Source organism: Bufo bufo, chromosome 6, assembly GCF_905171765.1.
Source record: "Bufo bufo chromosome 6, aBufBuf1.1, whole genome shotgun sequence".
Taxonomy (NCBI): domain Eukaryota; kingdom Metazoa; phylum Chordata; class Amphibia; order Anura; family Bufonidae; genus Bufo; species Bufo bufo.
In genome coordinates this window covers 272,240,299-272,265,698 of record NC_053394.1, presented here as the reverse complement: position 1 = coordinate 272,265,698, position 25,400 = coordinate 272,240,299, and the positions used below count along the sequence as shown (strand labels likewise).

Here is a 25,400-nt window from a genome sequence, read left to right as displayed (position 1 = left end):
TCACTTTTGAATGCTGGCGGTGCTTTCACTCTAGTGGTAGCATGAGACGGGGTGTCTACAACCCACACAAGTGGCTCAGGTAGTGCAGCTTATCCAGGATGGCACATCAATGCGAGCTGTGGCAAGAAGGTTTGCTGTGTCTGTCAGCGTAGTGTCCAGAGCATGGAGGCGCTACCAGGAGACAGGCCAGTACATCAGGAGACGTGGAGGAGGCCGTAGGAGGGCAACAACCCAGCAGCAGGACAGCTACCTCCGCCTTTGTGCAAGGAGGTACAGGAGGAGCACTGCCAGAGCCCTGCAAAATGACCTCCAGCAGGCCACAAATGTGCATGTGTCTGCTCAAACGGTCAGAAACAGACTCCATGAGGGTGATATGAGGGCCCGACGTCCACAGGTGGGGGTTGTGCTTACAGCCCAACACCGTGCAGGACGTTTGGCATTTGCCAGAGAACACCAAGATTGGCAAATTCGCCACTGGCGCCCTGTGCTCTTCACAGATGAAAGCAGGTTCACACTGAGCACATGTGACAGACGTGACAGAGTCTTGAGACGCCGTGGAGAATGTTCTGCTACCTGCAACATCCTCCAGCATGACCGGTTTGGCATTGGGTCAGTAATGGTGTGGGGTGGCATTTCTTTGGAGGGCCGCACAGCCCTCCATGTGCTCGCCAGAGGTAGCCCGACTGCCATTAGGTACCGAGATGAGATCCTCAGACCCCTTGTGAGATCATATGCTGGTGCAGTTGGCCCTGGGTTCCTCCTAATGCAAGACAATGCTAGACCTCATGTGGCTGGAGTGTGTCAGCAGTTCCTGCAAGACGAAGGCATTGATGCTATGGACTGGCCCACCCGTTCCCCAGACCTGAATCCAATTGAGCACATCTGGGACATCATGTCTCGCTCTATCCACCAACGTCACGTTGCACCACAGACTGTCCAGGAGTTGGCAGATGCTTTAGTCCAGGTCTGGGAGGAGATCCCTCAGGAGACCGTCCGCCACCTCATCAGGAGCATGCACATGCGTTGTAGGGAGGTCATACAGGCACGTGGAGGCCACACACACTACTGAGCCTCATTTTAACTTGTTTTAAGGACATTACATCAAAGTTGTATCAGCCTGTAGTGTGTTTTTCCACTTCAATTTTGAGTGTGACTCCAAATCCAGACCTCCATGGGTTGAAAAATTAGATTTCCACTTTTTAATTTTTGTGTGATTTTGTTGTCAGCACATTCAACTATGTAAAGAACAAAGTATTTCAGAAGAATATTTAATTAATTCAGATATAGGATGTGTTATTTTTGTGTTCCCTTTATTTTTTTGAGCAGTGTATATTTACTAAGTGATTAAATATACGATAAAACAAAGAAATCACATGCAGAATAATAAAAAAGTAAATAAACATCACTAGCCTAAATGAGGTGGAGACTCCATCGATCATGCTATAACCCATGGCTGTCTAACCTGTTATAACACATGACCGACACCCCAGGGTGTACAAGAGAAATAGGGCAAGTCATACACACATCCTACCTAGAATGGAGGCCTGGTGGAGTCTCCTGAGACCAGGTGGATAGCAGAGTTTTAGCCTGTTAGCCCCTCCTCCAGTGTGCATCACGCATGTTTCTGAGATCACTCAGGAATGTAGTCTTATCAGCACAACGGGGGATGGGTTTCTCTCTCTAACCCACTTCATTACAAGTGAAACTTATAAACTATTACAAAGAGCATTAAACAGAATTAAAGGGGAGAACCAATCAGTCACTATAAAATACCCATACAATACAACCACTCGAGACATAATATTTTATATTACTCTTACTCTTTCTACTTCCATTCACATAATCTGTAGTACATAAAGAAGTCTTTATTCTGAAATCAGACAAATCTATGTATTATGTTTTCATCTGTAAATACACATGTCCTAAGGTAATATGCAATAATACTGTTTATAGCTGATCAGATGAATCAGCAAATAAGAAAATACCATGAAGTGGTGGTCTCTCTTGGTTCCAAACGACAAAAGCGTTGGCCACATAGAAAAATATATCTTTAAATATGTTTTAAATGAAAGACATACAGTAGCACTTACTAATATATTTGAATTAACAAAGGTGCCCCCATCGCCTGCTGTCAACCCTGGTCCCAGCACCTCCACTTCTAGCTTGGTCTTGACACAGGAGAGCGTTTCCTATATTGACATTGGACCTCTGCTGCATGTGAATGAGCTGGTTGACTAGCTCATACATTGGCTGTGACCCGTGGCGGACTGGCCATAGACCCTACAGGGAAAATTTCCTAGTGGGCCGATGCCCAGAGGGCCACCTAAACCCTCCTCTTGGCCAAAAGCCAGGCACATAAAGATCTAATTCTCTCAGCATTAAGTAATTTAGGCAGTATTTTGTGCTACACTGTGGTATCTGGTTCTGCTGAGGTAGTATTTTGTGCTGCACTGTGGTATCAGGGGCCACTAGGTTTAGTTTTTTTTCCAGGGCCACTTTAAGTTCCCAGTCCGCCCCTGGCTGTGACAGAAGGGGACTGGCTAAGCTATTAAAATTCCCCCCTTTAAAAACATCACAGATTTCATGCTGACACAGAAAACTCAAGTTTCAAACCAGCTGTGATGTTCATTTTTGGAGATGGAGAACACATTTCTTCTCTTAACCTCCCTATCTCATATCTATCGATCTATATCTACTGCATTTATCTGTTCAATTTTAACTGGCCGAATAGTTTTTGGTCAGTGTAAATATAAAATTTGCCATGTGACAATGTACGGTGACATCACTGACATTGGGAGAGGCAGCGGCGCACCTGAGGATAGGTGATCAATATGTTTTCCCAGATAACCCCTTTTAACACCATGACATCATTGTATATACAGTTGTAAATAAAGTCTTACCCGTCAACATTTCTATTCTTGTATTTGACCCCTCTTTTTTATTCACTTCTTTAATATGTGTCTTGTAATTGAATATGAAATAAAAGCAATATATATTTTTGGTATTTATTGGTCTAGCACAGATTTGTTCTTTTCTGGTGTAATGCTGTTGTATTGGTGCGCTATTATCTATCATAAGGTAATATTGACTGACGTTTCTCTTAATATTCAGTTTGAATACTGCAGGATTTTAGGATTCGTTTTAAATATAGATAGTGATGTGTACAATTTCAAAAAAATTATCTAAAAATTGATTTAAACAATAGTTCATTTTCTGATGACACATTCCATTTGCTCAAATATGTCTTAGTATGCTGTGTGCTCAGCTTGCGCTTCCTGGAGAGTGGTTTATAATTCTGATATGGATTACGTTTAGTATCTGAGCTTTTTCAAATGTCAGGTCAGATTGAACGTCCTTCTTTGATTTCTATCATTTATATCTCAGTGTTTTGTTTTGTTTTTATCCAGCCGTATCTCAATGTGTGTAAATAATGTCCTGGTGCATTCTTTTTTTGTGGATGATAACAGCTATTTTATAATGTGTCAATAAATTATATTCAATTAAGGCTACTTTCACACCTGCGTTCGGGTGTCCGCTTGTGAGCTCCGTTTGAAGGGGCTCACAAGCGGCTCCGAACGCATCCATACTGCCCTAATGCATTCTGAGTGGACGCGGATCCGCTCACAATGCATCAGTCTGGCAGCGTTCAGCCTCCGCTCCGCAGGCGGACACCTGAACGCTGCTTGCAGCGTTCGGGTGTCCGCCTGGCCGTGCGGAGGCAAGCGGATCCGTCCAGACTTACAATGTAAGTCAATGGGGACGGATCCGTTTGAAGTTGACACAGTATGGCTCAATTTTCAAACGGATCCGTCCCCCATTGACTTTCAATGTAAAGTCTGGACGGATCCGTTCAGGCTACTTTCACACTTAGAATTTTTTTTTAACTATAATGCAGACGTATCCGTTCTGAACGGATCCAAACGTCTGCTTTATAGGAGCGGATCCGTCTGGGCAGACATCAGACGGACCCGCTCTGAACGCAAGTGTGAAAGTAGCCTAAAATAGAGAGGAAAAATATTATAAAACTGGGGAGATTCTTCAAAACTGGTGAAAAGGAAAACTGATTTAATTGTCCATAGAAACAAATCCAGTTGATCAATTTCATTTTCCAAAGTTGTAAATTGGTTGCTATGGGCAACTAAACCAGTTTTATTTTGCCTTGTCTTGATGAATCTCTGCCATAGTGCAAAGATCAAGGTTTTAATCAGACCTGATCATGGAATGGCAAAGACTTGATACATCAGATTAGTAATACCATTCAATTTCCAATTAATCAGGAACAATTGGCTCGTAAAGCTTGGGTACATGCATATAGTATGTTGAATAGCCTGTATTGTGAAAACCAGTGCTTTTAGGGGGACATTTATCAAATCAGATATGTCAGTTTTGTGGCTCCAAAAAGTTGCAAAACATGGTAACTGTGCTGTTTTCTGCGACATTTGGTTAATTTTTGTGCCATTTGGTGATCCTTACCACTTTTCAAAGTGTCTATGTTTAAAAACTAAAAGTGAGATTAGACCTGGATTATGGCACATTTACTACGTACGACTTTTGCAAAAGTGAAAAAGTTACAACCTACGCCATGCAATCCCCTTGTCTGCCTTTACACATATAGGTGTAACCAACATTGCACTCACTCCAAATATATTAGGTGCATCAGTTCATAAATTTTTTGCAGGCACATAAAACAAACAGGCTTATAACTGACACAAAAACAACAGCAAATGATAAATATGCCCCTTAATCTAAAGTCTACAGATATTTAAAGTTATGCTGAATATGAAAATTTTGGGCGTTCTATTGTTGAATTGTTTGCAATACTATTATCTTTCTGTTGATAAAAGCCTACTCATTCTGTACTGCTCCGCACCCCTACATTGGCTTTGTTCTACTGTTACTTGCTTTTTAGAATTTGAGCATGATAAATGATGAGCTCTGTGCATTGTTTCCAACTTTAAGACAAATTGAATGAAAATGAAAGTATCTGAACTGCTTTCATATTGCTAAAAGTCACATTTTATAGTGTAGAAAAATTACTTAACTCCTATGATTAAAATGTTTCTATATACACACACCATATGAACAGAAGTGTTTAGCTATGTACGTATAACCGCTTCAGGAGCTCTTATGACATGACATTCCATTAATGTGGAGTTGGTTCCCATTTGCAACTAAAAGATCTTCCACTCTTCTGGGAATGCTTTCTACAGAGGTGTAGCTAGGCTTTCCTGCACCTGGGGCAAGAATTCTGTACGGCGCCCCCCGCCCCCACGTATTTGCCACCAAATTTAATAAGATCAGAACACGCCTTTAACTCTGCCCAATCCATAACTATACTCACCCAATCTCACCAAATCCCCTTAGGGTTATGGGTGGCTAGCTTAAAATGTAACTTTTGCTAATATCCTCACAAATATTTTGAAGCCTGTTTTAGCAACTATTTAGGAGTAGCAAGAACGTGAAGAGGCTGGGATTCAGGCCTGACACATTTATTATCTTTTACACCTTAAAACAGTTGTTAAAGAGGAGTAAAAACTACTCCAGTCGGGCCCCAAGTAGTTTTTACTCCAGGTGCATGGACTGTCGGAGGTGCACCTAATTTATAAATTAGGCTAATCAGTGCAGAGGGGGAACAAAGATCGTCATTAACCACCTCCGGACTGCCTAACGCAGATTCGAGTTCCGGAGGTGGCAGCCCTGCGCTCAGCGACACATATACGCGGCATCTCGCGATGGCCGAGATTTCCTGTGAACGCACGCACACAGGCGCGCGCGCTCACAGAATCGGAAGGTAAGCGAGTGGATCTCCAGCCTGCCAGCGGCGATCGTTCGCTGGCAGGCTGGAGATGTGATTTTTTCAACCCCTAACAGGTATATTAGACGCTGGTTTGATAACAGCGTCTGATATACCTGCTACCTGGTCCTCTAGTGGTCCCCTTTGTTTGGATCGACCACCAGAGGACACAGGCAGCTCAGTAATATGTTGCACCAAGCACCACTACACTACACCCCCCCCCCTGTCACTTATTAACCCCTTATTCACCCTTGATCACCCCTGATCACCCCATATAGACTTCCTGATCACCCCCCTGTCATTGATTACCCCCCTGTCATTGATCACCCCCCTGTAAAGCTCCATTCAGATGTCCGCATGATTTTTACGGATCCACTGATAGATGGATCGGATCCGCAAAACGCATATGGACGTCTGAATGGAGCCTTACAGGGGCGTGATCAATGACTGTGGTGATCACCCCATATAGACTCCCTGATCACCCCCCTGTCATTGATTACCCCCCTGTCATTGATCACCCCCCTGTAAAGCTCCATTCAGATGTCCGCATGATTTTTACGGATCCACTGATAGATGGATCGGATCCGCAAAACGCATACGGACGTCTGAATGGAGCCTTACAGGGGCGTGATCAATGACTGTGGTGATCACCCCATATAGACTCCCTGATCACCCCCTGTCATTGATTACCCCCCTGTCATTGATCACCCCCCTGTAAAGCTCCATTCAGACGTCCGCATGATTTTTACGCATCCACTGATAGATGGATCGGATCCGCAAAACGCATACGGACGTCTGAATGGAGCCTTACAGGGGCGTGATCAATGACTGTGGTGATCACCCCATATAGACTCCCTGATCACCCCCCTGTCATTGATTACCCCCCTGTCATTGATCACCCCCCTGTAAAGCTCCATTCAGATGTCCGCATGATTTTTACGGATCCACTGATAGATGGATCGGATCCGCAAAACGCATACGGACGTCTGAATGGAGCCTTACAGGGGCGTGATCAATGACTGTGGTGATCACCCCATATAGACTCCCTGATCACCCCCCTGTCATTGATTACCCCCCTGTCTTTGATCACCCCCCTGTAAAGCTCCATTCAGACGTCCGCATGATTTTTACGGATCCACTGATAGATGGATCGGATCCGCAAAACACATACAGGTGTCTCCCTGGAGCCTTCCAGGGGGGGTGATCACCCCATATAGACTCCCTGATCACCCCCCTGTCATTGATCACTTTCCCTGTCATTGATCACCCCCCCTGTCAGGCTGCATTCAGATGTCCGTATGATTTTTACGGATACATGGATCGGATCCGCAAAACACATACGGACATCTGAATGGAGCCTTATAGGGGGGTGATCAATGACAGGGGGGTGATCACTCCATATAGACTCCCTGATCACCCCCCTGTCATTGATCACCCCCCTGTCATTGATCACCCCCCTGTCATTGATCACCCCTCTGTAAGGCTCCATTCAGACATTTTTTTTGGCCAAAGTTAGCGGAAATTATTATTTTTTTCTTACAAAGTCTCATATTCCACTAACTTGTGTCAAAAAATTAAATCTCACATGAACTCACCATACCCCTCACGGAATCCAAATGCGTAAAAATTTTTAGACATTTATATTCCAGACTTCTTCTCACGCTTTAGGGCCCCTAGAATGCCAGGGCAGTATAAATACCCCACATGTGACCCCATTTCGGAAAGAAGACACCCCCAGGTATTCCGTGAGGGGCATATTGAGTCCATGAAAGATTGAAATTTTTGTCCCAAGTTAGCGGAAAGGGAGACTTTGTGAGAAAAAAATAAATAAAATCAATTTCCGCTAACTTGTGCCAAGTTGAATACCTTGAATACCCCTCATTGAATACCTTGGGGTGTCTTCTTTCCAAAATGGGGTCACATGTGGGGTATTTATACTGCCCTGGCATTTTAGGGGCCCTAAAGCGTGAGAAGAAGTCTGGGATTCAAATGTCTAAAAATGCCCTCATAAAAGGAATGTGGGCCCCTTTGCGCATCTAGGCTGCAAAAAAGTGTCACACATCAGGTATCGCCGTACTCAGGAGAAGTTGGGCAATGTGTTTTGGGGTGTCATTTTACATATACCCATGCTGGGTGAGATAAATATCTTGGTCAAATGCCAACTTTGTATAAAAAAATGGGAAAAGTTGTCTTTTGCCGAGATATTTCTCTCACCCAGCATGAGTATATGTAAAAAGACACCCCAAAACACATTGCCCAACTTCTCCTGAGTACGGCGATACCACATGTGTGACACTTTTTTGCAGCCTAGGTGGGCAAAGGGGCCCACATTCCAAAGAGCACCTTTAGGATTTCACAGGTCATTTACCTACTTACCACACATTAGGGCCCCTGGAAAATGCCAGGGCAGTATAACTACCCCACAAGTGACCCCATTTTGGAAAGAAGACACCCCAAGGTATTCCGTGAGGGGCATGGCGAGTTCCTAGAATTTTATATTTTTTGTCACAAGTTAGCGGAAAATGATGATTTATTTTTTATTTATTTTTTTCCTTACAAAGTCTCATATTCCACTAACTTGTGACAAAAAATAAAAACTTCCATGAACTCACTATGCCCATCACAAAATAACTTGTGGTGTCTTCTTTCCAAAATGGGGTCACTTGTGGGGTAGTTATACTGCCCTGGCATTCTAGGGGCCCAAATGTGTGGTAAGAAGTTTGAAATCAAAATGTGTAAAAAATGACCGGTGAAATCCGAAAGGTGCTCTTTGGAATATGGGCCCCTTTGCCCACCTAGGCTTTCCCCAACTTCTCCTGAATACGGAGATACCAGATGTGTGACACTTTTTTGCAGCCTAGGTGGGCAAAGGGGCCCACATTCCAAAGAGCACCTTTCGGATTTCACCGGCCATTTTTTACAGAATTTGATTTCAAACTCCTTACCACACATTTGGGCCCCTAGAATGCCAGGGCAGTATAACTACCCCACAAGTGACCCCATTTTGGAAAGAAGACACCCCAAGGTATTCGCTGATGGGCATAGTGAGTTCATGGAAGTTTTTATTTTTTGTCACAAGTTAGTGGAAAATGATGATTTTATTTATTTTTATTTTTTTTAATTTTTTTTACAAAGTCTCATATTCCACTAACTTGTGACAAAAAATAAAAACTTCCATGAACTCACTATGCCCATCAGCGAATACCTTGGGGTCTCTTCTTTCCAAAATGGGGTCACTTGTGGGGTAGTTATACTGCCCTGGCATTCTAGGGGCCCAAATGTGTGGTAAGGAGTTTGAAATCAAATTCTGTAAAAAATGACCTGTGAAATCCGAAAGGTGCTCTTTGGAATATGGGCCCCTTTGCCCACCTAGGCTGCAAAAAAGTGTCACACATCTGGTATCTCCGTATTCAGGAGAAGTTGGGGAATGTGTTTTGGGGTGTCATTTTACATATACCCATGCTGGGTGAGAGAAATATCTTGGCAAAAGACAACTTTTCCCATTTTTTTATACAAAGTTGTCTTTTGCCAAGATATTTCTCTCACCCAGCATGGGTATATGTAAAATGACACCCCAAAACACATTCCCCAACTTCTCCTGAATACGGAGATACCACATGTGTGACACTTTTTTGCAGCCTAAGTGGGCAAAGGGGCCCATATTCCAAAGAGCACCTTTCGGATTTCACCGGCCATTTTTTACAGAATTTGATTTCAAACTCCTTACCACACATTTGGGCCCCTAGAATGCCAGGGCAGTATAACTACCCCACAAGTGACCCCATTTTGGAAAGAAGACACCCCAAGGTATTCGCTGATGGGCATAGTGAGTTCATGGAAGTTTTTATTTTTTGTCACAAGTTAGTGGAATATGAGACTTTGTAAGAAAAGAAAAAAAAATGAAAAAATCATCATTTTCCGCTAACTTGTGACAAAAAATAAAAAGTTCTATGAACTCACTATGCCCATCAGCGAATACCTTAGGGTGTCTACTTTCCGAAATGGGGTCATTTGTGGGGTGTTTGTACTGTCTGGCCATTGTAGAACCTCAGGAAACATGACAGGTGCTCAGAAAGTCAGAGCTGCTTCAAAAAGCGGAAATTCACATTTTTGTACCATAGTTTGTAAACGCTATAACTTTTACCCAAACCATTTTTTTTTTACCCAAACATTTTTTTTTATCAAAGACATGTAGAACAATAAATTTAGAGCAAAATTTATATATGGATGTCGTTTTTTTTTGCAAAATTTTACAACTAAAAGTGAAAAATGTCATTTTTTTGCAAAAAAATAGTTAAATTTCGATTAATAACAAAAAAAGTAAAAATGTCAGCAGCAATGAAATACCACCAAATGAAAGCTCTATTAGTGAGAAGAAAAGGAGGTAAAATTCATTTGGGTGGTAAGTTGCATGACCGAGCAATAAACGGTGAAAGTAGTGTAGGTCAGAAGTGTAAAAAGTGGCCTGGTCTTTCAGGGTGTTTAAGCTATGGGGGCTGAGGTGGTTAAAGGGGTTGTCCCACAAAAAATATTCTACAGTTTTCAAACCAGCACCTGGATCTGAATACATTTGTAATTTCATGTAATTATAAATTTAGCATAGCCAATGAGTTATTCAATAAAATGTATCTGTATAGTGCCACTTGCTGTTTGTTCTTTTTCTTATTGCTTTATCCTGCTCACTGAGAAGGCCGCACATGCTCAGTATTATCTTTCAACTGCCTCCTGAACTGTGATAGGCAGAGCTTAGACACGCCCCCTTAGCTACAGTAGAAAAGACACTCCCCATGAGCTTTCAGCTTGATATAAATCTAGCGTAGAGAAATGAATGGGGAGATCTCTGGTTCCATGTGAGGTACAGGGCTGGTTCTAGCTTTGTTAGAAAAAGATTGTCATGTCCTATCTGATGTCTGATTTTCATTTTTTACATTAGTCATGGGCCTTTGTAAATTAACCTGATAAAAATCTATCATAGGGTACATGGCGGTACCAATACACCTTGCGATAAATGAAAGAACCAAATGGTCCTACCACATCCAGGGTTTCGCTGGCATGTCCGCTGGAATGAGAACAAGGTTGTTGTGGTGAGAAAGCGAAAATAAGAACCACATTAACAGGGCATGGTGACTAGTGATGGACGAACTTCGGCTGGGACGGTTCGCGAACACGCAAGTTCGCGGCGGACCCCATTCACTTTAATGGCAGACGAACCTGAAAAACCTTCAGCTCATATTTTCAGCCACCAAATACTTAGTAGAAGTGTACATATAGTCCCACAACATGGAGAGTGACAAAAATTCCAACAAAAAATATGTATCTTAACCAGGGGATATTTGTATGCGTCTTAAAGGGAATTTCTCTGAAATGTGCCCTGTTGGAGTCTAGAAAATTCTTATTTTAGGCCACAGGAGTACGGGCCTTAAAAATTGGGCATTCACCTGACATAAAAGAAATTGTGATTATGTGGCTCTAGGTACATTATGCGGCAACTAGTATATCACACCAGTAGAAATTATTTGTTCCAATGTCGTTTGTCACTATCTGTCGCTGAGTGAGGTAACGCAGCAAAACCTCAAACCAATCCTTCACAAAATGCACTATATAGAAAGTATATTATTGGTATATCACACCCCTGCTTCACTTTTTTGGGGGGGCAACTGGTACAGTATATCACACCAGTAGAATTTATTTGTTCCAATGTCGTTTGTCACTATCTGTAGCCAGTGGCGTCGCCAGGGGGGGGGCCAGAGGGGGCCACGGCCCCCCCTACATCATGCTGTGCCCCCCCCATGTCCCCCCCCAACTAAAATGCCCCCCCCCCTAAGTGAGCCGCCGCCGGACACAGGGAGATGAGCGCTTCCATTGCGCTCATCTCCATTGTAAACTGCCTGTGCCAGCGGAGGTGCAGGGGAGGGAGAGGCGTGTCCCTTCCCCTTCCTCTGATAGGCTGCAGGCAGTGGCGTACCTACCATATAGGCAGACCACGCAGCTGCTATGGGGCCCCGAAGTGGAGGAGAGGCCCCGCCCCTAATTGCTCCTGTTTATCTTTCTAAAGCTAAAGGACCTTTGATGATGTCATCACAGGTCCTGTAAGGGAACTGCACAGTGTAAAGTGTAATTCCCAGGTTAGAACAGTGCATCTGCCAGGACCTGTGATGACATCATCTTCAACATCACAGGTCCTGCAGAATCTAGCAAAGGAACTGCACCAAAAATGGTGTAGTTCCTAGGTTTGAAAGGTATATCTGCCAGGACCTGTGATGACATCATCACAGGTCCTTCAACCCCTAACAGCAAGTATTAGAAGTTCACAAGCAGCTCTGCATTTATCCATACAGACTGGAATGGAGTGGTAAGAGGAGGTCCTCCACTTTTCATCATTTACCCCCCCCCCCCCCTCCATGCCCTGTTTTTACTCATTGCTCACTCATGTATAATACTTCACAGTTACAGTGACCACTACTAACTCATGTACCTCACACACACAGCGACCATAATGTATAACTGACCACATATTTCTGTAAACACAGCATCTACAGTATTATACCTTCTATGTCTCACATCAATACACTTCTCTGTGTGTAATATATATATATATATATATATATATATATAGATACACACAAATACATGCACACACACTGCATATATTACACAGTATTATACATGCAATATGTACAGATATATAGTATATACCGCAGTGCACTGATATGTGAGGTACAAGGTATAATAGATGCTGTGTGTACAGATATCAGTACACTTCTGTATATACTATATATGTGAGGTACGAGGTATAATAGATGCAGTGTGTACAGATATATAGTATATACAGCGGTGTACTGATATCTGAGGTACGAGGTGTCAATACACTGCTGTATTTACTATATACCTGTACACACTGCATCTATTATACCTCGTACCTCACATATTACACTACTGTATATACTGTATACCTGTATACACTGCATATATTATACCCCGTACCTCACATATCAGTACACTGCTGTATATACTACATACCTGTACACACTGCATATATTATACCCTGTACCTCACATATCAGAACACTAGGGAATATACTATATACCTGTACACACTGCATATATTATACCGCGTACCTCACATAACTGTACACTGCTGTATATAATATACATCTGTACACACTGCATCTATTATACCTCTTTTGTGTGCCAGGGCTGTTTTGTAATCCCAATCCGGCCCTGATGGCATAAATTATAAAACGCAGCAGCAAGAATAGTTCATGGAACAAAGGGAGGGGCTATAAAAGGGGAATGGGGGCCCAATTTAGATTCCTGCTATGGGGCCCAGTGATTTTTATGTACGCTCCTGGCTGCAGGCACTAGGCCGGCAGCCTATCAGAGGCCGGCGCAGGCGGCGCAATGATGTCATCGCGCCGCCTGAGCCTTACATTACAGCGTGGGACACAGGAAGAGGCTGCATCGCATCGCTGACACTGAGGTAAGTATAAGTGCTTTTTTTGATGGGGGGACTTAATACTGGCACATGATGATGGGGGACTTAATACTGGCACATGATGATGGGCAGACTTAATACTGGCACATGATGATGGAGGGAATTAATACTGGAACATGGGGGGGCTTAATACTGGCACGTGATGGGGCGCTTATTACTGGCACGTTATGGGGGCTTATTACTGGCACGTGATGGGGGCTCTTGTTACTGGCACGTGATGGGGGCTTATTACTGGCACATTGGGGGGCTCTTGTTACTGGCAGTGGCACGTTATTGAGGGCACTTATTACTGGCACATTATTGGTGGGCACTATAGGGGCATCTACTGAGGCCCCAAAGAAGGGGTGTTTTATATGGGGGGCTCTGTACAGTAGCATTTTATACTGGGACACATTATTGTGGGTACTATGGAGAAGGGGAGAGAGGAGTACTATGGAGTCATCTACGGGGGGCACTAAGAAGGGGTATTTTATACTTGCAAATTATAGGGGACACTGAGGGCATCTACTGGGGCACGATATATGGGACATTTTATACTGGTACATTATGGGGGCACTAGCAGGAAGGGGGGAGAGGAGCACTATGGAGGCATTTACTGGGGCACTATATAGGGGTATTTTATACTGGCACATTATGGAGGACATTAGCTCAACTGGGGGCATAAGGGGGTATGTTTTGCACATTATAAGGAGAATTATTTCTCCTGGGGGACATTATGGTGGGTTTTATTACTCCCCCATGGTATGACCCCCTAGTAGCAGCACCAGCCTCTCCCTGCTCTGCTATCCCTCTGCCCCTTCTCCAAATCCTTATTATGAAATCTTTCTCATTAGGATAAAACACAACATCAGCTCCGCCGAGCCCCCGGCCAAGTGTTGAAGTGGCGTTCGAGATCCCCAAGGGCCAAGCCAAGTAACTGTAAGTGTTCATGTGAAATATGTTTATTTTATATATGTACACTCCTGTGAGAGGCGGGGAGGGAGATCTGTGGATGACACTGTTATAGGGAGGGAGATCTGTGGATGACACTGTTATGGAGGGGGAAATGGGGATGACACTGTTATGGGGTGGATCTGTGGATGACACATATAGCATAAGATGCTATATACTGTATGTGGCATCCACAGATCCCCCTCATAGCAGTGTCATCCACAGATCCCCCTCTCTATAAAAGTGTCATCCACAGACAACTGGACTTTTCTTCCCTGTTGCGGTTTTAGGTATTGGGTAAAGTATCGCAGCATTTCTAAGCGTACTTGTGTAAATGTATCGTTGTTATAGCTGCCCCCCCTACTTTTGTCCTGGCCCCCAGTGTGCCCCCCCAAAATTTGCAAGCTAGAGACGCCACTGTCTGTAGCTGAGGTAACACCCCTGCTTCAATCAGTTTTTTGGGGGGGCAACTGGTATATCACACCAGTAGAAATTATTTGTCCCAATGTTGTTTGTCACTATCTGTAGCTGCGGTAATGCAGCAAAACCGCAAACCAATGCTGCACTATATAGAAAGTATATAATTGGTATATAACACCCCTGCTTCAATCACTTTTTTGGGGGGGCAACTGGTATATCACACCAGTAGAAATTGTCACTATCTGTAGCTGCGGTTACGCAGCAAAACCACAAACCAATGCTGCACTACCCAAATGCACTATATTGAAAGTATATCATTGTTATGTAACACCCCTGCTTCAATCACTTTTTTTTTTTTTTTTGGGGGGGGGGGGGCAACTGGTATATCACACCAGTAGAATTTATTTATTCCAATGTTGTTTGTCACTATCTGTAGCTGAGGTAGCGCAGCTAAACCGGAAACAAATGCTGCACTACCCAAATGCACTTTATAGAAAGTATATTGTTGGTATATCACACCCCTGCTGCATTCACTTTTTTGGGGGGGCAACTGGTATATCACACCAGTAGAAATGATTTTTTCCAATGGAGTTTGTCACTATCTGTACCTGCGGTAAAGCAGAAAAACCGCAAGCAAATGTTGCACTACCTAAATGCACTATATAGAAAGTGTATTAATGGTATATCACACCCCTGCTTTAATATTTTTTTTTAATTTTTTTTGGGGGGGGGGAGCAACTATTATATCACACCAGTAGAAACTATTTGTTCCAATAGTGTTTGGCACTCTTTGTAGCTGCAGTATCGCAGCAGAACCGCACACAACTGCTGCACAATACAAATGCACTATAATATACTTTCTATGTTAGAAAGTATATTATAAGTATATTACACCCCTCAATATGTCACACCTATCGATAGCACACCTATACCAGTCATTAAAAGGACTTTTGTGGCCCTATTAGCTAGCGTTTGGTGTCCCTAACAGGCTGTCCCTGCTCCACACAGCAACCTCTCCCTACACTGGCAAAGGACTGAATGTAAAATGGCAGCCAGATCAGGTTTATTTATAAGGTAGGGGGTATGTCCATGTGCTGAAACGTCTCAATTGGCTGTCCTGTAACACGGATGTGTCATGGGTCAAAGTTCTTCACAATGTAAATAAAATATGGCGCCGCTGGACAACTCCATATGTTCGCCTGTTCGGTGAACTGCGAACGAGCAAGGTTTGCCGCGAAATGACCGCCATGCGAACCGCAAGGCCATCTCTAATGGTGACTGTCATGTTAAGGGGTCACTAGAACCCCTGAACATATCACAATTGAGTCATGATGAGGAGAACTCCTGAACATCTCCAGTATTTACAGAACAGACCAACAACACCAAAAGTAGTCAAAGTGAATGTTATTAAACAAAAGTACCAAACGCAAACATTCAGAATAAACCAGGACCGGAAGGAACTGCAACTAAGATGAAAAGCGGACTAAAAAGCACAGCAAGCTGTACAGATCAGGTGGATTTAACCCCTATATAGGGATCTGGTCTTCGCTGCAGGGGGCGACTGGACCGCTACCCCCCTGGGATGGTCCTGATACACTTGGCACCTGACCTGCAAGGAAACAGACTCTGATGCAAGTCACCAGCAATCTGGGCATATAATATTGAACACTATTCAGACACAAGACCAGGATAGACACATTAACTGACAGAGCCACATAGCCAGTTACCCATACAAATCACGATACACGGAACATGGACAGATAAAAAGATAATCAGAAGACATTGATACATTGCTTGGAACCAATGCAGAATTGATGCATGGCGCAAACAGACAGATTAAGACATACAGACGACATCGATACATTGCCTGAAACTTATGCGGAACTGATGCCTGGCGCACACAGACAGATCAGGCCATACAGATGCCATTGATAAATTGCCTGGAACTCATGCGGAACTTATGCATGGTGCACACAGACCGATCTGGACAAACAAAGCAGCATGGTGGCTCAGTGGTTTGCACTGTTGCCTTGCAGAGATGGTTCCTGGGTTTTGAATCTGACCAAGAACAACTGTGCATGGAGTTTGTATGTTCTCTCCGTGTTTGTGAGGGTTTCCTCCAGGTACTCCGGTTTCCTCCCACACGTCAAAGACATACTGATAGGAACCTTAGATTGTGAGCCCCATAGGTTACAAGTTGATGCTAATGTCTTTAAAGCATTGTCTGTAAAACATACTGAGACATTGCAACATAGAACGTACTGACACACAGCAACATAGAAATGTGGCACATAGCCAGGAACCCAAGTGGAAAGGGGAGCATGTCATTCCCAGACAGACTAGGACATGAAGACATTGATGAATAACCAGGCTGACCAGTCAGGGTAGAGTCACAAACACACTGGTCAGGAGCATGCATCTGGAACACAGCATTCCTTAAGACAGACTGAACACCCAGGCATACAGCAAACAGGTCTAAATAGAAATGTGATGAGAACACTTGACCACCTGGTAATCAAACACCAGCTCAGCACGCATCACCAAAGCAACCAGCATACACAGGAAACGGCCCACAGCTAGTAAGCAAGAGCGCACACAGCCAACTTACACGGCAAAGCAGTGTCACAGTGAACCACACTGTGACACTGTTCAAGTTTAATTCCTAGCAGGGGTCGCTGTACTGGCCCGCAGTGGCGTACCGCCAATAGAGGCAGGGTACGCCACTGCTATGGGGCCCGCGGCACCAGGGGGCCCGGAGCGCTCGGAAGGCCCCGCCCCCTCCGTTTATTTTAGCTAAGTAGTAAGCAGTACAATTATCAAACACACACTGGGCGGCGCAGGGACTGCGGCACTTGCCTTTGATCGGCGGGCCCCTCCCTCCCCTATTAACCTGCTCATCATGCTGCCTCACTTGATTCTCCTGCCCGTCCAGCCTGCAGGTGTGTTCTAATTTTCACACTGGCCAATCAGCGCAAGTCAGCAGCACAAAGAGGCAGCTGCTGATTGGCCAGTGTTTGCGGGTAGCAGGGACGGGCGCCGGACATACACTGTCTGTACACATTCATTCTCTCTCTGACCTGAGCGAGGAGTGAAGTAGGCAGCTGCCTGGCTGCACCCTGCATCGATCCTAGCCCCAGACTGAAGGACTGCCTGCCCGCTCCTGACCGAACACGGTTGGTGCCGGACTGCCGGTGGTTTGCTATATTGGGAAGGGTCCCGAGGCAGAAATGGGATGGATAGATAGGTTAATGCAGGCTGCAGCATTGCCAGGCAGCATCAAGATAACTCATAGGGAGGGGGGGCCCATAGAGAACAGTCTGCTTTCCTCCTACTCTGTCCTGTATGAGCCTCCCCCCCCCTGAATCCTCTATGAGCCCCCTTAATGCCCACATTACCCCAAAATGTCCAGAGGGGGAGGAGTAGGAGGAAAGCACACTGTCCTCTATGAGCCCCCCCCCCCCCCAGTCCTCTATGAGCCCCCAACCCCTAATGCCCCCCAAAATGCCAGGGGGAGAGGAGTAGAAGGAAAGCACACTGTCCTGAGCATTTTGGGGGGCATTAAGGGTTTGGGGGGGCTCATAGGGGACAGTCTGCTTCCCTCCTACTCTGTCCTGTATGAGCCTCCCCCCCTGAATCCTCTATGAGCCCCCCTTATACCCCCATTACCCCAAAATGCCCAGGGGGAAGGAGGAGTAGGAGACAAGCCCACTGTTCTGAGTCTCTCTGCCCCCCCTGAGTCCTCTATGAGCCTCCTGCCTCCCAACCCCTAATGCCCCCATTACTCCAAAATGCCCAGGGGGGAGAGGAGTAGAAGGAAAGCACACTGTCCTGAGCATTTTGGGGGGCATTAAGAGTTTGGGGGGCTCATAGTGGACAGTGTGCTCTCCTACTCCTCCCCCCCCGGGCATTTTGGGGTGCATTAGGGATTCTTTAATGGGGGTGTGGCATGGGAGGAGCCAGGACAGGAGGTGGGATGGGCCAGGGGTGGGTAGTGGGTGGGGTTAGGGGGCCCAATTCAGATGCTTGCTATGGGGCCCAGTGATTTCTATGTACGCCCCTGCTGGCCCGGTAAGACCTATCTATCTCAATGTATAACAGGGTAATCTAGGGCATTGCTTTTTCCTTAGTGCTACCACACAGTAGTTATGTCCACATTGTGCCCCCTCACAGTAGTAATATTCACATTGTGCCCCTATACAGTAGTTATGCCTACTTTGTACCCCTTTACAGTAGTTATGCCCACATTGTTTCCCTTTATAGTAGTTATGCCAACGTTCTGCCTCCTCATTGTATTAATACCCACATTGTGCCTCCTCACAGTACTTTTGTCCACATTGTGCCTCATCACAGTAATTATGCCCACATTGTTACCCATCACAGTAGTAATGCCGAGATTGTGCCCTTTCAGTGTTATGCCCACATTGTGCACCTTCACAGTAGTTATGCTCACATTTTGCCCCCTCACAATAGTAATATTCACATTGTACCCCCTCTCAGTATTTATGCCCACATTGTGCCCATTTACATTAGTTAGGAGTGTGTCTGTGGGAATTTTGCCCATTCATCCAGAAGAGCATTTTTTATGTCAGACACTGATGTTGAATGAGAAGGTCTGGCTCCAAATCTCTCTTCTTGTTCATCCCAAAGGTGTATGATTGGGTTGTGGTCAGGTTCTATGTGGACCAGTCAAGTTCTTCCACACCAAACTCCTTCACTCATGCTTTTATGGACCTTGCTTTGTGCACTAGGGCACATTCATGCTGGAACAGAAAAGGGCCTTCCACAAACTGTTCTCACAATGATGGAAGACTAGAACCCCCTCCTCCCCAAACATCAAATTCTTAATCCAACCCTTTTCCCTAGCCCTTCTGCTAAAGGCATATTTAAATGGACATCACATACAGCTTGTAGATTCCGATCCAGCCCTGGTTTGTCTGTCTAATTCTGACTTCTTTGTAATTGATATCAATTATCCATTTAGGTCAGGCCCCTGCACTTGGTTAAGAAGGGACTGCTGTCCAGTTGTGGACTGTCACCTATGATGGTCATGCAAGTATGTACAGATGTAGCAGGGGTAACACACACTCTTAACTTAAATATCTTAACTCACTGCGTTATCTTGAAACAAAAGCTATTGAAAAGCAATTGCTTAACGCATTTAGTTGCATTTACGATAGTTTAGATAGTGGTGTGAGTGGAGTTAAGGACTTCACAGTTCCTTACCATTGCAATATTATTTTTGTTATATTTATCTTTGAATAATTGAAATACAGACAATATCAGAGTACATGTCCAGTAAAGTTACAGTACACAGGCTAGAAAAGGCAAGTGAAAATGCATTTCCACAAGTTATTTCTTGTCCTCGAATACATTAGACCATGAACATTGAGTTGGCGCAGGTCAGACAGATTATCACAACAGAATGCGTACAGAAAACTGGACTAGGTGCAGCAAACCGTGATAAAGGGTCAATGTACCAGTTATAGATAAACTTAATAACTGAAAAAACAAAAACAAAAAAACAAGAAAAATAAAACTACCAACAAAAAACATGAAATGTCAGGCAGGTGAATACAGCTAAGTGATAGCTAAACTTTGAGAGGGTTGCTGAGGGCATAAAAACCGTCCATGCCTTCCACTGATAGATACCTATTGTCGGATAACTCTTATAGACCCAGATTTTTTCATATAAACAGGTGGTGTTCACCTTTGCAATTATCTCTGTAGTTGAAGGAACAGTGGGGCTTCTCCAATTCCTGGCTATAGCCAGTTTCGTGGCAAAGAATAAATGAGCTCTGGTGATGCGGTACTCTTTAGGTTTCGTAGACATTCCCATAAAAAATAGTGCCCAATAGGGTGACTTGTCTATAACCACTCCGCAAAACTGGATGCAATTTGAAATATTTCAGACCATACAGATTCCAGTTTGGGACATGACCACAATATATGTAGCAAAGTTCCCCAGGCCCAACAGTCACCTTAACATAGGGTTGATACTCCAGGATACATGTGGGTCAATCTATCTGGTGTGAAGCTATCCTAAGGATAGCTCATCAATATCTAATCTGTGGGGGTCTTATTCCCAGCAGCACTTCCAATCAGCTGTTTGAAGAGGCTGCAGCCCTCAGGCCTCCTCACAGCATCCCAAGTATAGCGCTGTACATTGTATAGCGGCTGTGCTTGTTATTGCACCCGAGACCCATTCACTTGAGACTTCATGAGACTGAGCTGCACATCAATGTGACATCACTGGTCTAGTAAGAGGCCACAACCCTCATCGCTGAACAGTTGACTGGTGGGGTTGCTGGGAGATGGACAACCAGCAAACAGATATTTGATGTTCTATCCTGAGAATAGATCATCATGATTTTACTCCTGGAGAACCCCTGAAAGTAATACGTAATCATTCTATAATGTGACGAATCACCCTGACCAATCAGTAAGCTATTGCATATTCTAGCAATGTGTAAACTTGCTGCTGTGAGTAAAACTTGTTAAAAGAACCTGTTATGAAGTTATATATATATATATATATATATATATATATATATTTGTATATATTATACTATTTTATTTTTTTAATCTCGTATAGAGTTGAGCGTACACCTGGATGTTCGGGTTCGATGGGTTCGATGGGTTCGGCAGAACTTCACAAAAAAGTTCGGGTTCGGGAGCCGAATGGCAGCAAAATGTGGTTAATAGCATGTCAAGTGCTCTGCAAACAAATGTGGATAGGGAAATGACTTAAAATAACATAAAATACATAAAAATTAAAAATAATAATCTTGATCTAAGAGGACGAGGTCCATATGGAGTAGGAGGTTGAGGAGGCGGTGGAAGCGGCGGTGGAGGAGGAGGAGGTAGCCAACACTGGTTTTTGGTTTACATTTTTTTTTCTTTTGTTTAAATTAGGGTACACCCCAAAACATTGGGAAATATAACCTGTGAAAACCCCCTCCAGCCGTGCTAAACACACGTTTGGATAATACATTGGCTGCAGGGCCGGCCATCACCTCCAAGGGGTAAAGGGCAAGCTCAGGCCATGTGCCCAATTCGAAGACCCAGAAGTTGAAGGGGGCAAACCCATCAGTCAGTACGTGTAGGCGTGTGCACACATACTGCTCCACCATGTCGCACGTCCCCGTGATGTCCACGATCCAATTGGATATCTGCTCAATCAACTTTCGATGTTCTTTTCTGCACCTACCATGTTGACCATGGTTAGTGGCGAATCAGGGTTCCACGCCGGAGAGGGAGCGTGAGAAAGGGATGCCACATCCAAGGGAGGTCAATGGCTGCAATGTGATCAACCTGAAATGCAGGACAAGTTATTAAAGCGGAAGGATCGAATGAAAGGGCCAATTAAAGACGAATTTTAGAAATTTAAGTCCCTGTCACCTATGCAGAGCAGGGGTTTTTCATCAACAAAAATGGGTTAATGTCACCCACCAATGGAACAGACTATTTTTAAAAATTTCGGGCCCTGTCAACTATGTAGAGCAGGGGTTTAGTCATGGCAAAACAGTGTTCATGTCACCCACCAATTGAACAGACGATTTTACAAAAATTAGGTCCCTGTCATCTATGCAGAGCAGGGGTTTATTCACGGCAAAATTGGTAAAATGTCACCTGACAACGTAACAGACGAATTAGTGAAATGTAGTTCCTTGTCCACTAGGTAGCGCAGGGGTATATCACAGCCAAAAATTGGTGAATGTCACCCAACAGAGAAATTAGTGAGATTTATTAACCTGTCTACTAGGTAGAGCAGGGTTATATCACTGCCAAAAATTGGTGAATTTCACCCGACAAAAAAAACAGACAAATTAGTGAAATTTATTAACCCAACAGAGAAATTAGTGAGATTTATTAACCTGTCTACTAGGTAGAGCAGGGGAATATCATAGCCAAAAAATTGTGAATTTCACCCGACAATGTAACAGACAAATTAGTGAAATTTATTAACCTGTCTACTAGGTGGAGCAGGGGTATATCACAGCCAAAAATTGATGAATTTCACCCTACAATGTAACAGAGAAATTAGCAAACTTTATTAACCTGTCTACTAGATAGAGCAGGGGTATATCACAGCCAAAAATTGGTGAATGTCACAACTATGTAACAGACAAATTTGTGAAATTTAGTAACCTGTCTACTAGGTAGAGCAGGGGTATATCACAGCCAAAAACTTGGGATATGTAACCCAACAATGTATCAGATTAGTGAAATGACTTAAAATAAAATACGTAAAAATTTAACAAAAAATAATCTTGATGTATGAGGTGGAGGTCCATATAGAGTATGAGGTTGAGGAGGCGGTGGACGTAGCGGTGTAGGTGGAAGCCGTGGTGGAGGAGGATGAGGTAGCCAACAGTTTTTTTTTGTTTAAATTAGGGTACACCCCAAAAAAGTGGTAAATATCAAGCAATTGCACTTTAGTATAACAATGGCTGGGTAAGGCCGGTTTAGATGTCTATTCTGCACAAGGTACGGACAAGTCCTGTGGGATCTTTGCCTAGTTCATTTTAATGAACGTGAGCTTGTCCACATTGGCTGTGGACAGGCGGCTGTGCTTTTCTGTGATAACGCCCCCTGCCATGCTAAACACACTGGCTGTAGTGCAGGCCAGCACTTCCAAGACATAAAGGGCAAGCTCAGGCCATGTGCCCAATTTGGAGACCCAGAAGTTGAAGGGGGCAGACCCATCATTCAGTACGTGTAGGCGTGTGCACACATACTGCTCCACCATTTTGCTGAAATGCTGCCTCCTGCTAAGACGTTCCATATCAGCTGGTGGTGCTGGTTGTAGTGGCGTGCTGACAAAACTTTTCCACATTTCGGCCATGCTAACCCTGCCTTCTGAGGTGCTAGTGGTGCACCAACTGCGTTGGCGACTTCTTCCTCCTCCTCAGCCTTCGCCTTGTGCTTCCACTGAGCCCCCGCTGTCAGGTGGGAATGCCATCAGCAGCGCGTCTAACAGCGTATGCTTGTACTTGCGCATCTTACGATCACGCTCCAGTGATGGAATTAAGGACGGTACATCGTCCTTGTAACGGGGATCCAGCAGTGTGACCACCCAGTAATCAGCACAAATTAGAATGTGGGCAACTCGGCGGTTGTTGCGGAGACAGCGTCATCGGCACTGGCCACTGGCTTTGGTGTGCTCGGTCCCTTGGTGCGGTGAGCAGTAGCAGGCGTACTGTCTAGGGGACGGCCGCTCCGCTTTTGCACCCTGCTCCCTCTTCTGCTGTGCTGGTGGCTCTGTGCGACCATCACCTCTTCCTCCGAACTACACAGGTCACTCGCATGACCTTGATTCCATGTGGGGTCGAGGACCTCATAGTCCTCCACATCATCTTCCACCCAGTCTTCACCCCTGCCCTCCTTTTCGGTCTGCACAATGCAGAAAGCCACAGAACCCCGAATATAACAACAGTATTAAAAGTTTGTATTTGAGTGTCACAAATGCAACAAAGGCTGCAAATGTATTATCTTGTCCAAAAAGTTTTTTTTAGTTTTTTTTTAATCAAGAATGTAACAGCAGTATCGAACACTTGTATTGGACTGTCAGAAGTGCAGCAAAGGCCGCAAATGTATTATCTTGCCAAAAATGGGTGTTTTTTTAATACCAGAATATAACAGCGGTATATAATGCTTGTATTGGACTGTGACAAATGCAGCAAAGGCCCCAGATGTAGGGTCTTGCAAGAAATTGGTGTTTTTTTAAACCAAGAATATAACTGCAATATTTAAACTTTGTATTTGACTGTCACAAATGCAACAAAGGCCACAAATGTATTATTTTGCCCAAAATGATTTTTTTTTTAATACCAGAATATAACAGCGGTATATCACACTTGTATTGGACTGTCAGAAATGCAGCAAAGGCCGCAGATGTAGGGAATTGCAAAAAATAGGTGTTTTTTCTTAACCCAGAATATAATTGCAGTATTTCAAGCTTGTATTTCACTGTGACAAATGCAGCAAAGGCCGCAAATTTAGTATCTTGCCCAAAATGGATGTTTTTTCATTAACAGAATATAACAGCAGTATCTAAAGATTGTATTTCACTGTGACAAATGCAGCCAAGGCCACAAATTTAGAATCTTGAACAAAATTGGTGTTTTTTTAATACCAGAATATAACAGCACTATCTTACGCTTGTATTTCACTGTGACAAATGCAGCAAAGGCCCCACATGTAGGGTATTGCAAAACGTTGGTGTTTTTTTTAAACCCAGACTATAATTGCAGTATTTCAAGCTTGTATTTCACTGTGACAAATGCAGCATAGGCCCCACATGTAGGGTATTGCTAAAAATTTGTGTTTTTTTTTAACCCAGACTATAATTGCAGTATGTCAAGCTTGTATTTCACTGTGACAAATGCAGCAAATGCGGCACATTTAGTATATTGCCCAAAATCTGTGTTTTTTTTAATAACAGAATATAAAAGCAGTATCTAAAGCTTATATTTCATTGTGACAAATGCAGCAAAGGCCGCAAATTTATTATTTTATCCAAAATGGGTATTTTTTTTAATACCAGAATATAACAGCACTATGTAATGCTTGTATTTCACTGTGACAAATGCATCAAAGGCCCCAGATGTATGATATTGCAAAAAAATTGGTGTTTTTTTAAACCCAGAATAAAATTGCAGTATTTCAAGCTTGTATTTCCCTGTGAAAAATGCAGCAAAGGCCACAGATGTAGGTTATTGCAATAAAAGGGTGTTTTTTTAAACCCAGAATATAATTGCAG

The 25,400-nt window shown here is 43.8% G+C and overlaps 1 protein-coding gene across 1 annotated transcript in view; it reads right to left on the bottom strand.

Moving 5' to 3' along the window:
* The window catches only part of NPFFR1 (neuropeptide FF receptor 1), a 553,553-nt gene that overhangs the window by 256,573 nt on the left and 271,580 nt on the right, over positions 1–25,400 (bottom strand). The gene's annotated exons all lie outside the window — the stretch shown is intronic.